Genomic DNA, 18,521 nt, shown 5'->3' with positions numbered 1-18,521 from the left:
TATTTTCCCCTGTCAGTTTAGCAATCAACAGCAATAAAAACCCAGATATAAAATTTTCATACATTTACAGTGATATAAAGACATTAAGCAAAAATCCTTTGAAACATTTTCCATTTTCATTTCACTTAGCAGGTGCTATATATCAAGCTATTATTTACCCAGCTAAAATGAGCTGGAAAGTGATCCAAGTTGGTGGAGTGCCTGCAGACGAATCACACAATTGTTTTCTCCTTCTGATTGTGCTCAGCTGAAGGGATTGGTTTTAGCACAAATCAGATCAAGGTGCTGCAAAAGTTACTCAGGATTACTTGGAGACTGGTGAGGTGAGCTGTGCTCAGCTTGCCAGTGAGAAACCACATTTTAATGTCTTTGCTGACGGGATAGTTCATGTATATGGAGGCAGTTTTGTTGAAGGCATGGCCAATGCTGTTCTCCAGGCTGATAGATTGAAGCGGCATAGATAATAAAGTAAGCAGATAACCCACAGGAGACTTTTGCTTTGCTTTGGGGTGTACACAGTATATTAGCAATAGCTTATATTTATATGGCCATTTTCAGTTTAAAAAGTGCTGTTTTGCACTCGTGGCCCAATAGCTGGAACACCAATGAGGAAAGCCAGGCATTAGTCCCAGTTTTGCCCTTACTTAGAGATACATGACGTTAGGCAAGTCACTAAGTCACTTTCTTTTTCCTCATCTATAAAACGGAAGTAAATAAATGGATTCTTCCTAGATTGTAAGAGACTGTGGGTTTGAGGTAATAGTTTTGAAAGTATCTTGAAAGGTTAAAAGCACTATACTGATCTATTTACTTACTTAAATACCTTTATTGATGACTTCCCTGCTAGGAGCTCTGCTGGACCTGGGGATACAGTGGTGGACAGGAGAGAAACCAGAGGCTTCCCTTATTTACCTTATGAGATTCATATTCTTTTTTTTTTGTTGGGGTGCTTTTAGTATGAATGTAATTTCTAGAATTTATATGAACTGGGTGTGATGTAATAGGTTTGAGCAGGGAGTAGAGGAAGGAACTATCATAAAATTATTTCATACATCTAAATAGTGATGTGGGAAACCATGAACTCAGTGTATTTATCTGAACTGTTTATGTTAACTGTATTTAACCGTGGGGTTTTTAGTCCTAGAACTCCTAGACGAGCTTCAGAGGGCCAAGGAGCAATCTGAGAACTGCTGAATTAATGTATACGCTCTCTTTCCCAGGGCAGCATGGTAACAGATATTTAAAAGGTTTCTTTTGTCAAATTGCCAGTCCTGGTACTACTGACTTGCAGAAAGTCGCATCTGTAAAATGTGGGAGTCATATTAAATACTCTGAGAAGTCCTTTTTGGCCCTAAAATTCCATTATCATAATTTCATTTTTTCATTGTAGCAATGAAAGTATTTAATCCACTTTAGCCAGTCATTTATACAACCTCCCCCTAATCTGATAATGTTGAAATAATTTGAAAATGGTAGTTAGTCAAAGGCACATTTCTTTGACATTTCAGCTAATCTGGAAGTGGCTACATAGCCTGAAGAGAGAGAGTTTGGATAGGGGCATCTAGGAAGATTTAAATATCTGCATAATTTGACCCCATGGTTTGGGCTACTGCATGGGAGGTGTTCAGATCTGCCATCTTCAAGGACTGATTTGAGAATAGTTGGATGGTCCTGTTATCTTTATAGTTTGGTTACTGACTTAGTGTAGTAGAGATATAGGTGAATTAACGTGTGTGGCTCATAAGCACATGCTATGGGCTTTGGTTAAAGGAGTTGGATGTATAGAGGGAATTAGGTTAACATAAGGTTCTTTTAAAAAATTTCCAGTGTTCTGCCACATTGTGTGGAGGTATGATTAAGGTGTCATGTAGTCACCACTGTGTGGTGAGTTTTCAGGCAGATGACAAATGGAGTGAACATTGGGTGTGATCTTCCTGGTAGGCATTTCTTTCATCCTTGCTGGGAAAAGCTGTGATTTTTGTTTGGACATCTCCACTTCTCTACCTTATACTCACCTCTGGCGGTTAAATCTGGATTATTTAAAGGCCGATGTTAGGATCCCATTCCCCTTGCTCATGACTGGTTTAGTCATGGGCATGTAACACTGTTTGGATCAGTGAGCACAAGGGAAAATCTGCTAAGAGGCTTCAGGGAAAGGTACCTTTGCTTTTAAGAAGAGATACAAGTAACAGATGGTTCTACTTTTCCATTAGATTCTGTCAAGTCTACAAGAGACTTTTGGGACTCTAGTTATCTGACCACTGTGAGGTCTGATAGCTGGCACACTGAGGGTGGGAGAGGGAAAATATGGAAAGATCTGGAGACTTGACACTGCTTCCCCAGCACTGAGTTTTGAGCCTCTTAATCCTTTCTGATCCAAATGATCCCTGTTGCTTTAGTCTTTAGATCTAGAATACTTTATTTTTAAACTCTTAACATTCCCACTGTTATTATTATTATTATTATTTTGAAATGGAGTCTTGCTCTGTTGCCAGGCTGGAGTGCAGTGGCACAATTTTGGCTCACTGCAACCTCTGCCTCCTGGGTTCAAACGATTCTCTTGCCTCAGCCTCCTGAGTAGCTGGGACTACAGGTGCACACCACCACACCCAGCTAATTTTTGTATTTTTAGTAGAGACGGGGTTTCACCATGTTGGCCAGGATGGTCTTGATCTCTTGACCTCATGCATGATCCACCTGCCTTGGCCTCCCAAAGTGCTGGGATTATGGGCATGAGCCACCGTGCCTGGATTGTTATTATTTTTTAATACTCAATCAACACTTATATAGATTTAACAACATGGAATAAAAACTCTACCCCTACTCCCTGTCTTCTTTTTCAGCTTTTTTTTTTTCTTCAGTGCAGTTATCGCCATTTACCAGGTTGTATGTAACAAAGCACAGGCTTTGCTTTATTCTTTCTGGCATCCCCAGCAGATAGAACAATGCCTACCACATAGGAGAGAGTGCTCAATAGATATTTGTTGAGTGACTATTTTACCAATTCAGTTGATTTATTGCTTCCTCTATTCACTGTTTTAAGTTTCGATTTCTGCCAAGTACACTATTAATTTTGTACATCTTTCAGTGATTATTTAGATGTAGGAATTTTATAACTTTATTTGAAAATATCTTTACTTTGGCTTTCTTGCTGAAGACTAAGTATAGTTTAGCTGGGTATAGAATTCTAGCTGATAGCTACTTTTCTCCGAACACTTTGAAGATACTATTCTGTTATGAACTGGATTGTTTCTTCCTAAAATTTATATGTTGAAGCCCTAGCTTCAGGGAGGTAATTAAGTTTAGATGAGGCCATAAGGGTGGAGCCCTGATCCAGTAGTACTAGTGTCTTTATAAGAAGCAGAAGAGACACCAGAGGTTTATCTCTTTCTATGCAAGCATGGAGGAAAGAAAGGCCATGTGAGGACACAGCAAGAAGGCAGCCATCTACAAGCCAAGAGCCCTCATCGGAAACCAAATTTTCTTTAACATTGATCATGGACTTCTAGCATCCAGAACTGTGAGTAAATGGACTTCTAGCTTCCAGAACTGTTTGTTCCTTAAGCCACCCAGGCTGTGGTGTTTTGTTGTGGCAGCCCCAACAGACTAATACAGATTTTGTTGTCTTCTGGAATTTACTGTTACTGGTAAGAAGTTTGCTGTATGTCTTTCATTCCTTTGAGGATAATCTTTTCTATTTGCTTTAAAGATGTTTTTTCTCCTTTCAGGTTTTTCATTATAATATTACATATCAATGTGTAGATTTGTTTTATTTAAAATACTTAGGTCTAAATGACTTTATTCAGTCTAAGAATTCATGTATTTATTTATTTTTCCCCAGTTCTGGAAAATCCTCAGCTGTTCTCTTTTTGATTATTGTCATATTCTATTTCTCTTTATTCTTTTCTGGAATTCCTATTAGAATGTGTGATGGATCTTATTATGTCCTCCTAGCAATTTATCTTTATTTTATATATTCCCTCTCTTTATCTCCCCATGCTGAGCTCTGGGTCATTTTTTTCAGTTTTAGCCTGTGATTCACAAATTCTCTTTTCAGTTGTATCTTATATTCTGTTGAGCCCATCCATCATATTTTAATTTTGAGGACTGTTTTTTAAGATGTTCTATTTATTCTTTTTAAAAATGTTTCCCCCTTGTGTCTTATTTCCTAATGGTTCCTATGCCTTTTTAACTTGTTTCAGATTTAAAAAATAACATTCAGTTCTACTTGATTAGCTGACTCTTTTCATAGTGATTTGTTTCCTTGTGTGGTTTATAATTTTTATTTTGTTTTTTTAACTGTGAGTTTATATTTGTTAAGAGGTGTGTCACAGGTCTTGGGTTCTGGAAGGATCACTATTTTTGAAAATTAGGAGTTTCATAGATCTAATACCAGTTTTATGCAATTTTTCAGCTTGGAGTTCAAATACCATGACTTTACATATACTAATAGAACAGGCTTGGGGTTTTTGTTTCTTGCAGAAGGCCTTTTTTTTTTTCTGCCCAGAGGCATGAGAAACAGCATGCCTCCTGGACTAGTAGAGTTTCTTTTGTCCCCCTTTTTATATATTGGGTAGCCCTTAGATATCCAGCTTTATGCAGAGCTCTTAGTTCCAGTTCCCCATACTGTGTGAACTCAAAGCAGCATGTCCTATCCCTCTGAAGGCATTAAACACCCAGATCCTAGGGCTTATATCCAGGTCTGATATTGCCATGGGCTCCTGTGGTATAGGCTTTGATTTTAGTCTTCTTTTCCCCCTTACTTGGTAATTTCTTTTTCTCTCTCTCAATGCTCTTCTATGTATTAAGATTTTAGGGGAGAGTTATGTTTTATCCAGATTTCTTTAAGAGTGTTGTGATATAGGTTATACAGTGTAATCTGCTGTGTTGCTAGAGCTTAATTGAAGTTTGAAATCTCTCACTAAAGGTGTGAGTGATATCCTAATTGCCAAGCCCAGTGGAATTATCTCATTTCTAACCTTTCTGAACCCATGGCCACTACATTTGGGCCTGTTGGTCAGTCACTCATGTTTTAAAACTCTCCACTGCTTTGGCATCATTTTCCTGGCTCATCGAGTACCTTTCTTCTCACTCCTTTTCTGTCATCTTCATAGGCCCTTCTTCTTCCCCTCCCCTCAATGTTGGTATTACCAAGAGTCCTTAGCTCTCTGTCAGTTTCACACTTGTACTCTGTAATCTTATCCACCCTGGGGCTTCAGTTATTAGTATGCACTGATTAGTCTTTACCTGAGCCGAGGTTTCTTCCAGGACTTCCAGACTCAGTTGTTTAACTGTCCTGCTAGACATATTCCCTGAAGTCCCTTCAGGCACCTCATATTTAAAACTGCTGTATTAGTCCATTCTCACACTGCTATAAAGAAATACCTGAGACTGGGTAATTTATAAAGAAAAGAGGTTTAATTGGCTCACTAATCACTGTTCTGCAGGCTGTAGAGGAAGCATGGCAGCTTCTGCTTCTGGGGAGGCTGCAGGAAGCTTCCAATCATGGTAGAAGGCAAAGGAGGTGCCAGCACTTCACATGGCTGGAAGCAGGAGGAAGAGAGAGAAGGGAGAGTTGCCACACACTTTCAAATGACCATATCTCATGAGAACTCACTATGGCGACCAAGGGAGGTGATGCTCAACTATTAGAAACCACCCCTATGATCCAATGACTTCCTACCAGGCCCTGCCTACAGCATTTGAGATTATAATTCATGAGATATTGGGTGGGGACAAATATCCAAACCATATCATTCTGCCCCTGGCCCCTTCAAAATCTCATGTCCTTCTCACATTTTGAAATACAATCATGCCTTCACAACAGTCCCCTAAAGTCTTAACTCATTCCAGCATTTACTTAAAAGTCCATAATCCAGAGTCTCATTTGAGACAAGGCTAGTCTCTTCTGCCTATGAGCCTGTAAAATAAAAACAAATTATTTACTTCCAAGACAGAATAGGGGTATAGGCATTGGGTAAATACTCCTATTCCAAAAGGGAGAAATCTGCCAAAAGAAAGGGGCTACAGGCCCCAGTGCAAGTTTGAAACACAGAAGGGCAGTCATTAAATCTTAAAGCTCAGGATGGCCAAATAGGAACAGCTCCAGTCTGTAGCTCCCAGCGAGATTGATGCAGAAGGCGAGTGATTTCTGTATTTCCAACTGAGGTACCTTGTTCATCTCATTGGGACTGATTAGACAGTGGGTGCAGCCCAAGGAGGGTGAGCCGAAGCAGGAGGGGGCATCACCTCACCTGGAGAGTGCAAGGGGTTGGGGAACTCCCCCTCCTAGCCAAAGGAAGGCATTAGGGACTGTACCATGCACTCAGGCCCAGATACTGAGCTTTTCCCGCACTTTTCACAACCCGCAGACCAGGAGATTTACTCTGGTGCCCACACCACCAGGTCCCTGGGTTTCCAGCACAAAACTGGGCAGCCGTTTGGGCAGACACCGAGCTAGCCACAGGAGTTTTTTTTTTTTTTTTTTTTCCACTCCTCAGCGGCGCCTGGAATGCCAGGGAGACAGAACCATTCACTCCCCTGAAAAGTGGGCTGAAGCCAGAGAGCCAAGTGTCTGGCTTGGCGGGTCCCACCCCCATGAAAGCCCAGCAAGCTAAGATCCACTGGCTTGAAATTCTAGCTGCTAGCACAGCAGTCTGAGCCTGACCTGGGACACTCAAGCTTAGTGGGGGGAGGGGCATCCACCATTGCTGAGGCTTGAGTAAGTGGTTTGCCCTCACAGTGTAAACAAAGCCACCAGGAAGTTCGAACTGGGCAGAGCCCACCACAGCTCAGCAAGGCCACTGCTGCCAGACTGCCTCTCCAGATTCCCTCCTCTCTGGGCAGGGCATCTCTCAAAAAAAAAAGCAGTAGCCCGTCAGGGACTTTTAGATAAAACCCCCACCTCCCTGCAACAGGGCACCTGGGGGAAGGGGCAGTTGGGGGGGCGCAGCTTCAGCAGACTTAAATGTCCCTGCCTGGCAGCTCTGAAGAGAGCAGCAGATCTCCCAGCACAGCGTTGGAGCTCTGATAAGGGACAGACTGCCTCCTCAAGTGGGCCCCTGACCTCCGTGTATCCTGACCAGGAGACACCTCCCAGTAGGGGCCAAAAGACACCTCATACAGGAGAGCTCTGGCTGGCATCTGGCAGGTGCTCAGTAAGGCCACTGCAGCCAGTGGGACGAAGCTTCCAGAGGAAGGAACAGGCAGCAATCTTTGCTGTTCTGCAGCCTCTGACAGTGATACCCAGGCAAACAGGGTCTGGAGTGGACCTCCAGCAAACTCCAGCACACTTGCAGCAGAGGGGCCTGTTAGAAGGAATACTAACAATCAGAAAGGAATAGTATCAACATCAACAAAAAGGATGTCCACTCAAAGACCCCAGCCGAAGGTCACCGACTTCAAAGACCAAAGGTAGATAAATCCATGAAGATGGGGAGAAACCAGCGCAAAAAGGCTGAAAATTCCAAAATCCAGAACGCTTCTTCTCTTCAAAAGGATCACAACTCCTCTCCAGCAAGGAAACAAAACTGGATGGAGAATGAGTTTGATGAACTGACAGAAGAAGGCTTCAGAAGGTAGGTAATAATAAGCTCCTCCCAGCTAAAGGAGCATGTTTTAACCCAATGCAAGGAAGCTAAGACCCTTGAGAAAAAGGTTAGACGAATTGCTAATAGAATAACCAGTATAGAGAAGAACATATATGACCTGATGGAGCTGAAAAACACAGCACGAGAACTTCGTGAAGGATACACAAGTATCGATAGCCGAATCGATCAAGTGGAAGAAAGGATATCAGAGATTGAAGATCAACTCAATGAAATAAAGTGAGAAGACAAGATTAGAGAAAAAAAGAGTGAAAAGAAATGAACAAAGCCTCCAAGAAATATGGTACTATGTGAAAAGACCAAATGTACATTGATTGGTCTACCTGAAAGTAACGGGGAGGATGGAACCAAGTTGGAAAACAGTATTCAGGATATTATCCAGGAGAACTTCTCCAACCTAGTAAGGCAGGCCAACATTCAATTCGGAAATACAGAGAACACCGTGAAGATACTCCTTGAGAAGAGCAACCCCAAGACACATAATTGACAGATTCACCAAGGTTGAAATGAAGGTAAAAATATTAAGGGCAGCCAGAGAGAAAGGTTGGGTTACCCACAAAGGGAAGCCTATCACACTAACAGCAGATCTCTCAGCAGAAACTGTACAAGCCAGAAGAGAGTGGGGGCCAATATTCAACATTCTTAAAGAAAAGAGTTTTCAACCTAGAATTTCATATCCAGCTAAACTAAGCTTCATAAGGGAAGGAGAAATAAAATCCTTTACAGACAAGCAAATGCTGAGAGATTTTGTTACCACTAGGCCTGCCTTACAAGACTCCCTGAAGGAAGCATTAAACATGGAAAGGATCAACTAGTACCAGCCACTGCAAAAACATACCAAATTGTAAAGACCATGGATGCTATGAAGAAACTGCATCAACTAACAGGCAAAATAACCAGCTAGCATCATAATGACAGGATCAAATTCACACATAACAATATTAACCTTAAATGTAAATGGGCTAAATGCCCCAGTTAAAAGACACAGACTGGCAAACTGGATAAAGAGTCAAGACCCATCGGTGTGCTGTATTCAGGAGACCCACCTCATGTGCAAAGACACACACAGGCTCAAAATAAAGGGATGGAGGTATATTTACCAAGCAAATGGAAAGCAAAAAAAAAAAAAAAAAAAAAAAAAAAAGCAGCAATTGCAATCGAGTCTCTGATAAAACAAACTTTAAACCAACAAAGATCAAAAGAGACAAAGAAGGCCATTACATAATGCTAAAGGGATCAATGCAACAAGAAGAGTTAACTATCCTAAATACATATGTACCCAGTACAGGAGCACCCAGATTCATAAAGCAAGTTCTTAGAGACCTACAAAGAGACTTAGACTCCCACACAATAATAGTGGGAGACTTTAACACCCCACTGTCAATATTAGATCAATGAGACAGAAAATTAACAAGGACATCCAGGACTTGAACTCAGCTCTGGACTAAGTGGACCTAATAGACATCTGCAGAACTCTCCACCCCAAATCAACAGAATATACATTCTTCTCAGCACCACATCACACTTATTCTTAAATTGACCACATAATTGGAAGTAAACCACTCCTCAGCAAATGCAGAAGAATGGAAATCATAACAGTCTGTCAGACCACAGTGCAATCAAATTAGAACTCAGGATTAAGAAACTCACTCAAAACCGCACAACTACGTGGAAACTGCCTGCTGCTGAATGACTACCGGGCAAATGATGAAATGAAGGCAGAAATAAAGATGTTCTTTGAAAAAAAAAAAAAAGATGTTCTTTGAAACCAATGAAAACAAAGACACAGCATACAAGAATCTCTGGGACACATTTAAAGTAGTGTGTAGAGGAAAATTTATAGCACTAAATGCCCACAAGAGAAAGCAGGAAAGATCTAAAATTGACACCCTAACATGACAATTAAAAGAACTAGAGAAGCAGGAGCAAACAAATTCAAAAGCTAGCAGAAGGCAAGAAATAACTAAGATCAGAGCAGAGCAGAACTGAAGGAGATAGAGACACGAAAAACCCTTCAAAAAAGTCAATGAATCCAGGAGCTGGTTTTTTGAAAAGATCAACAAAATAGATAGACCACTAGCTAGACTAATAAAGAAGAAAACAGAGAAGAATCAAATAGATGCAATAGAAAATGATAAAGGGGATATCACCACTGATCCCACAGAAATACAAACTACCATGAGGGGATACTACAAACACCTCTGTGCAAATAAACTAAAGAATCTAGAAGAAATGGGTAAGTTCCTGGACACATACACCCTCCCAAGACTAAACCAGGAAGAAGTTGAATCCCTGAATAGACCAATAACAAGTTCTGAAATTGAGGTAGCAATTATTAGCCTACCAACCAAAAAAGTCCAGGACCAGATGGATTCACAGCTGAATCCTACCAGAGGCATAAAGAGGAGCTGGTACCATTTCTTCTGAAACTATTCCAAACAATAGAAAAAGAGGGAATCCTCCCTAACTCATTTTATGAGGCCAGCATCATCCTCATACCAAAACCTGGCAGACACAACAAAAAAAGAAAATTTCAGGCCAATATCCCTGATGAACATTGATGTGAAAATCCTCAATAAAATACTGGGAAACCGAATCCAGTGGCACATCAAAAAGCTTATCCACCATGATCAAGTGGGCTTCATCCCAGGGATGCAAGGCTAGTTCAACATACGTGAATCAATAAATGTAATCCATCACATAAACAGAACCAATGACAAAAACCACATGTTTATCTTAATAGATGCAGAAAAGTCCTTTGACAAAATTCAACAGCCTTTCATGCGGAAAACTCTCAATAAACCAGATATTGATGGAACGTATCTCAAAATAATAAGAGCTATTTATGGCAAACCCACAGCCAATATCATACTGAATGGGCAAAAGCCAGAAGCATTCCCTTTCAAAACCAGCGCAGGGCAAAGATGCCATCTCTCACCACTCCTATTCAACATAGTATTGGAAGTTCTGGCCAGGGTAATCAGGCAAGAGAAAGAAATAAAGGGTATTCAGTTAGGAAAAGAGGAAGTCAAATTGTCTCTGTTTGCAGATGACATGATTGTACAGTTAGAAAACCCCATTGTCTCAGCCCAAAATCTCCTCAAGCTGATAAGAAACTTCAGCAAAGTCTCAGGATACAAAATCAGTGTGCAAAATCACAAACATTCCTAGACAGCGGTAACAGACAAACAGAGAGCCAAATCATGAGTGAACTCCCATTCACAATTGCTACAAAGAGAATAAAATGCCAGGAATCCAACTTACAAGGGATGTGAAGGACCTCTTCGAGAACTACAAACCACTGCTCAATGAAATAAAAGAGGACGCAAACAAATGGAAGAACATTCCATGCTCATGGATAGGAAGAATCAATATCATGAAAATGGCCATACCACCCAAAGTAAGTTAAAGATTCAATGCCTTTCCCATCAAGCTACCATTAACTTTCTTCACAGAATTGGAAAAACTACTTTAAAATTCATATGGAACCAAAAAAAGAGCCCGCATAGCCAAGACAATCCTAAGCAAAAAGAACAAAGCTGGAGGCATCATGCTACCTGACTTCAAACTATACTACAAGGCTACAGTAACCAAAACAGCATGGTACTGGTACCAAAACAGAGATATAGACCAATGGAACAGAACAGAGACCTCAGAAATAATGCAACACATCTACAACCATCTCGTCTTTGACAAACCTGACAAAATCAAGAAATGGGGAAAGGATTCCCTATTTAATAAATGGTGCTGGGAAAACTGGCTAGCCATATGCAGAAAGCTGAGACTGGATCTCTTCCTTACACCTTATACAAAAATTAACTCAAGTTGGATTAAAGACTTAAACATAAGACCTAAAACCATAAAAACCATGGAAGCAAACCTAGGCAATACCATTCAGGACATAGGCATGGGCAAAGACTTAATGACTAAAACACCAAAAGCAATGGCAACAGAAGCCAAAATTGACAAATGGGATCTAATTAAACTAAAGAGCATCTGCACAGGAAAAGAAACTATTATCAGAGTGAACAGGCAACCTACAGAATGGGAGAAAATTTTTGCAAGCTATCTTTCTGACAAATGGCTAATACCCAGAATCTACGAAGAACTTAAATAAATTTATGAGAAAAAAAAACCCCATCAAAAAATGGGTGAAGTATATGAACAGACACTTCTCAAAAGAAGACATATATGCAGCCAACAAACATATGAAAAAAAGCTCGTCATCAATCGTCATTAGATAAATGCAAATCCAAACCACAATGAGATACCATCTCACCCCAGTTAGAATGGCGATCATTAAAAAGTCAGGAAACAACAGCTGCTGAAGAGGATGTCGAGAAATAGGAACACTTTTACACTGTTGGTGGAAGTGTAAATTAGTTCAACCATTGTGGAAGACAGTGTGGTGATTCCTTAAGGATCTAGAACCAGAAATCCCATTTGACCCAGTAATCCCATTACTGGGTATATACCCAAAGGATTATAAGTCATTGTACTATGCAGCCGTAAAAAAAGGATGAGTTCATGTCCTTTGCAGGGACATGGATGAAGCTGGAAACCATCATTCTCAGCAAACACAAGAACAGAAAACCAAACACCATATGTTCTCACTTGTAAGTGGGAGTTGAACAATGAGAACACATGGGCACAGGGAGGGGAACATCACACACCAGGGCCTTTTAGGGGGTGGGGGGCTAGGGGAGGGATAGCATTAGGAGAAATACCTAATGTAGATGATGGGTTGATGGGTGCAGCAAACCACCATGGCATGTGTATACCTGTGTAACAAACCTGCACATTCTGTACATGTACCCCAGAAATTTATATATATTAAAAAATATCTTAAAGCTCCAAGATAGTATTCTTTGACTCCCTGTCTCACATCCAGGACACACTGATGTGAGGGGTGGGCTTCCAAGGTCTTGGGCAGTTCTGCCCCTGTGACTTTGTAGGGTTCACCTCCCACAGCTACTGGGGCTGGCATTGAGTATCTGCGGCTTTTTCAGGGGCAGGGGCGAAGCTCTTGCTGGATCTACTGTTCTGGGTTCTTGAGAATGGTAGCCTTCTTCTCACAGCTCCACTAAGCAGTGCCCCACTGGGGACTCTGTGTGGGGGCTCCAACTTCACATATCCCCTTTGCACTGCCCTAGTAGAGGTTCTCCATGAGGGCTCCATCCCTGCAGCAGGCTTCTGCCTGGACATCCAGGCTTTTGCATATATGCTCTGAAATCTAGGTGGAGTCTCCCAAGCCCCAGCTCTTGCATTCTGTGCACCCACAGGCTTAACACCATGTTGAAACTGCCAAGGCTTATGGCTTGTGGCCTCTGAAGCAGTGGCCCAAGCTGTACCTGGGCTCTTTTTAGCCATGACTGGAGCTGGAGTGGCTGGGATACAGGCAGCAGTGTCCTGCGGCTGGGCAGGGTAGCAGGGGGCCTTGGGCATGGCCCACGAAACTATTCTGACCTCCTAGGCCTCCAGGCCTGTGATGGAAGGGGCTGCCACAAAGGTCTCTGAAATGCTTTCAAGGCCTTTCCCCCATTGTTTTGGTGATTAGCAATTGCCTTCCCTTTAGTTATGCAAATTTCTGCAGGCTGCTTGAATTTCTCCCCTAAAAATGGGCTTTTCTTTTTTACTACATGGCCGGGCTGCAAATTTTCTGAACTTTTATGCTCTGCTTTCCCTTTAAATATAAGTTCCTAGTTTACATCATTTCTTTGCTCGTGCATATAAGCATAGGTTGTTAGAAGCAGCCAGGCCATACTGAACACTTTGCTTCTTAGAAATTTCTTGTCAGATACCCTAAATCATCACTCTCAAGATCCTTAGGGCAGGCTCTTTGTACTCAAGCTCTTTGCTAAAGCATCACAAAAGCAACTGCTCCAGTTCTCAATAAGTTTCTCATTTCCATCTGGGAACTTCTCAGCCTGGACTTCATTGTCCATATAACTATCAGCATTTAGGTCACAACAATTTAACAAGTCTTTAGGAAGTTCCAAATTTTCTCTTATCTTTCTGTCTTCTTCTGATCCCTCCACACTCTCTCAACCTCTGGCTGTTACCCAGTTCCACAGTTGCTCCCACATTTTCAGGTATCTTTATGGCAATGCCCTGCTGCTTGGCACCAATTTTCTGTATTAGTCCATTTTCATGCTGCTATAAAGAAATACCTGAGACTGGGTAATTTATAAGAAAAGAGGTTTAATTGGCTCACAGTTCTGCAGGCTGTACAGGAAGCACAGCAGCTTCCATTTTTGGGGAGGCTTCAGGAACCTTCCAATCATAGTGCAAGGCAAAGGAGGAGCCAGAACTTCACATGGCTGGGAGCAGAAGGAAGAGAGAGAGAGAAGGGGTAGCTGCTACGTACTTCTAAATGATCAACTCTCATGAGAACTCATTCACTATCGTGACCAAGGAAGATGGTGCTAAACCATTAAAAACCGTCCCCATGATCCAATCATATCCCATCAGGCCTCACCTCCAGTATTGGGGATTACAATTCAACATGAGATTTAGAGGTGACAAATATCCAAACTCTATCAACCTCTAATGCTGACCTCACTGCCTTTCTTCCTGCCCACCATCAGCTTTCTCCTCCTCTTGTGTTTTTTTCAATTGCTGTCACCGATCCGTCAGTTCTCATCAACTTCTCTTTCTCCTTCCCCAGTCTCACATTGCACCAAATCAGTCATTAAGTCCCTGTTTTACCACCTAAACAGTTCTTGAATTAGTCTCCTCTTCATCCCCACTCGAGGTGTTCTGGTTCAGGCTGTCCTCCTGTTTTAGCAGGCCTATGGTTGATGCCTCCCTGCCTCTTCTGCCCTCAGTTGTGTCTCCCACACAGTTCCTTGATGACAGACTTGATGTGGTCATTCCCCTTCCCAGCCCCCCCATAGGGACTGTCCTTCCTCTCTGGGAGGAAGTCTCATGTCCTTCACATGGTTCGCAAGGACCTGTGTGATCTGTTTTTCACCTATTCTTCCCTGCCTTTATTCAGACTTTACTCTAAGACAATATGGGCTGCTTTTTCCCACAGCTAGCCCCTTCCCCTGCCACCCCCTGCTCCCCATAGGCCTTTTATTGCTTCTGTGCTTTTACTCATGATGTTCCCTAGGCTAGGAGCTGCCTGCATCTTCACTTGACTGGCCAGTTTCTACTCATTCCTCATGGCATATTGCATGAGTAACCTCTGCTAGGAATCGTCTCCTTATTCTACCTCCCCCCTAGAAAAAACTGGCTTACGTGTTCCTCTCCTGTGTTTCTACTGCTCTCCATGTATGTGTCTATCATTCTAAGCCTTTTTTTGTGTCTTTTTCCCCATACAATAACATGACCACCTTCAGGAAAGGAATTATGTTTTACTCAATTTTGTATTTTGAGGACACAGCCTGGTGCATGGTGGGTGCTCAGTGAATGTTTAGGTGGATGTGTGGATGGGTAGATGAGTGAATGAATAAATGCAGAAATCGTTCAGAGAATAGGAGTTTTGTTGGGCTAGTGAGGTCTGGGGTGGTCTCTTGAAGAAGGCAGCGTGTGGTTTAGGCTGTGAAGGATTTGGCATGGGGTTGGTGAAAGGTATGTGAGACAGAAAAACTAAACTGCGGGTAATTTTTTGTCTCCTTTTGGGTGCTTTGCAAGTCACTGACTGTAGCAGCAGGCAACTAATGGCCAACAGCATTCTGACAGTGCCTGCTGACAGGCGATAATGAGATTAGTGCCTTTTGATTCCATTATTAACAAGTAGCCAAAGAATCATTTGGACATGTCAGGAGCTAATGATAGGAATTAAGGGTCCCTCTAACTTTGGGGCAGCAGTTCAGGTACCTGATGCTTTGAAGACTAATTGCAGACATTTTTTCCTAAATGTTTTAAAATAAACGTATTTGTTGACATAGAACATACATGCAAAAAAGTGCACAAATCCGAAGTGTCCAGCTCGATTAATTATCACAAAGTGAACACAGCAGTGTCATCACTATTCAGGTTAGGATATAGAATATTCCTGGCACCCAGAACCAGAGACCTCTCCTCTTGCTGGTCCAAGTCACCACTTGTACCCTTTCTCTCACCAAAGGCAGCTGCACACTGTCCTGTCCTCTAGCAGCAGAAGTTAGTTTTGCCCCTGTTAAAACTTTGTGTAAGTGGAATCATATAGCATATTGCTCAAAATATCCTTGCTTCATTTGTTCAACAGAATATCTGTTGGATTTATCCATGTTAATGTAGCAATGGTTTGGGCATTCTCATTGCTATACAGTGTCCCATTGTTTGAATATGCAAAATTTTAAAAAGCTAATCTGGAAATTTGGGTTGTTTGCAGTTTTTGGTTATTTTGAATAGTGTTGTTATGAACATTCTTGTCTGTCTTTTGGTGAATGTACCCATGTCCATTGGGTACATGCTGAGGAGTGGAATTACTGGGTCATAAAGTATGTGCATGGTCAGTGTTAGTAGATACCACTCAACAGTTTTCCAAAGTAGTTCTGTCAATTTGTGTTTTTACCAACAGGGATGAAACTTCTACTTATGTCATACACTTGGCACTATTTATTTATTTATTTATACATTTTATTTTATTGTGGTAGGAACATTTAACATGACATCTACCCTCTTAAATTTTTAGGTGTGCAGTACATTATTGTTGATTGTAGATACAATGCTGTGCAGCAGATCTCTAGAGCTTATTCATCCTTCTTAACTGAAACTTTATGCCCACTGATTAATAACTTCTCATTTCCTTCTCCCCCATCCCCTGGCAACCACTATTCCACTCTTTGATTCTATGAACTTGACTGTTAGATACTTCACATAAGTGGAATCATGCAGTCTTCTTTTCTCTGTGATTGACTTATTTCATTTAGCATAATGTCCTCAAGGTTCATCCATGTTGTTGCATATTGCAGAATTTCCTCCCTTTTTTTTAAGGGTGGGTAGTAGTCTATTGTATGTATGTACCATGTTTTCTTTATCCATCTGTTGATTGACATTTAGGTGGTTTCCACATCTTGGCTATTGTGAATACTGCTGCAATGAACATAAGAGTGCTAATGTATCCCTTCAAGATCCTGATTTCAGTTATTAATATTTTGGATAAAATACCCAGAAGTTGGATTGCTGGATCATGTGGTAGTTCTATGTTCCATTTTTTGAGGAAATTCTATACTGTTTTCCATAGAAGCTATACAGTTTTGCCTGCCCACTAACACTATGCAAGGGTTCCATTTCTTCACATCTTCACCAACACGTCTTTTTTTTTTTTAAATTTGAGACAGGATCTCACTCTGTCACCCAGGCTGGAGTGCAGTGGTGTGATCACAGCTCACTGCAGCCTCTGCCTCCTGGGCTCAAGGGAGTCTCCCATCTCAGCCTCCCAAGTAGCTGGGACCACAGGTATGCGCCACCATGCCTGGCTAATTTTTGTATGTTTTGTAGAGATAGGGCTTCACCGTGTTGTCCTGAGCTCAAGCAATTCACCTGCCTTGGCCTCTGAAAGTGCTGGGAGTACAGACATGAGGCACTGTGTCTGGCCTGTCTTTTGTTTTTTTGATAATAGCCATCCTGACAGGTATGAGGTGATAACTCATGGTTTTGATTTGCAATTCCCTGATGGTTAGTGACATTGAGCATTTTTTTTTCATTGGTCATTTATATGCTGTCTTTGGAGAAATGTCTATTCAAGTTCTTAGTCCATTTTGTAATTGGGTTATTAGGTTTTTTTTTTTTAACTATTCAGTTGTAGAAGTTGCTTATATATTTTGGAGATTAACCTCTTATCAGGCATATGGTTTGCAAATATCTTCTCCCATTCTATAAGTTGCCTTTTTACTCTGTTGATTGATTTCTTTGCTGTGCAGAAGTGTATTAGTCTGATGCAGTCCCACTTGTTTATTTTTCTTTTTGTTGCCTGTGCTTTTGGTGTCATATCCATGACATCATTGCTGAGACCAATGTCAAGAAGACTTTCCCCTGTGTTTTCTTCTAGGAGTTTTACAGTCTTGGCTCTTACATTTCAGTCTATTTTGAGTTGATTTTGTGTGTGTGGTGTCAGATAATCCAGTATTTATATTTCATCTATAATAAAATCTCATTCATTTGGATTCCATCAATATAGAACTTGGTATGCATTTAGGCTAAACAGAAATTTACATTCATAGTAGCTTTTGATAGTGGGTTGAAAAGGATATTCACAATGCATTATAATATCCAGGGTTGCGTTTTTTTGTTTTTTTTTTTTTTCTGTTAAGGGAACCTATTGAGTATTCTAGAGGCTTCTTAAAAGAAATAATATGCTGAGAAAAATGCATTGTTATCTTTTAATTGAAGTCTTTAAATGCATGTATTTAACAACACTTTGCTAACCCATCTTTTATATACATGTAATCCAGAAAACTGTATTTAAAAGGCTGTGTATTATAAAATGGATATACTAAATGGCATATCTTTATTCTCTAATGGGATACTGTGGTCCTCTGTCTGTGGCTCTATGAGGGTTGCTGCGACTATGGCAGTTGATGACGTACTGGTCAAATCTTTAGATAACTTGAACCTGGAAAGAATCTAGAATCAGTAACTTTGAATGACAGAATTGGGATCCAAAGATACTGTGAGAAGCTGGAAGATGGGTGGCCCCAATCTAACGTGATAGAGTGCTGGCCCCTATGGATGGTCACCCTTCAGTAGAGTGCCTGTCAATCCCTGGTCCAATCAGCCAAGGTCGGGAGCATGACTGACTGGTTCCAGTGTGTCCCTTCAGGCTCACCCCTTCACTGGGACAGTGGGCAGAGCTGGAAACCTTAAAGAGGCAGTGCGTGATGGCTGTTTCTTGTACAACTCCTAAAATCTTGTGTCCAAGGCCTCTTTTTGCACAACTGAATGCTGGATAAAGAGAAATGATAAAGGATTCTTGCTTATATT

General features: G+C 41.2%; 1 protein-coding gene across 1 annotated transcript in view; it reads left to right on the top strand.

Moving 5' to 3' along the window:
* LRMDA (leucine rich melanocyte differentiation associated) overlaps positions 1 to 18,521 on the top strand; it is a 1,137,335-nt gene that overhangs the window by 139,631 nt on the left and 979,183 nt on the right. The window lies entirely within an intron of this gene.

The sequence above is a fragment of the Gorilla gorilla genome, chromosome 8 (assembly GCF_029281585.2).
Source record: "Gorilla gorilla gorilla isolate KB3781 chromosome 8, NHGRI_mGorGor1-v2.1_pri, whole genome shotgun sequence".
NCBI classification, from domain to species: Eukaryota; Metazoa; Chordata; class Mammalia; order Primates; family Hominidae; genus Gorilla; species Gorilla gorilla.
The sequence above is the reverse complement of the archived record's forward strand: the minus strand, read 5'-3'. Positions and strand labels throughout refer to the sequence as shown.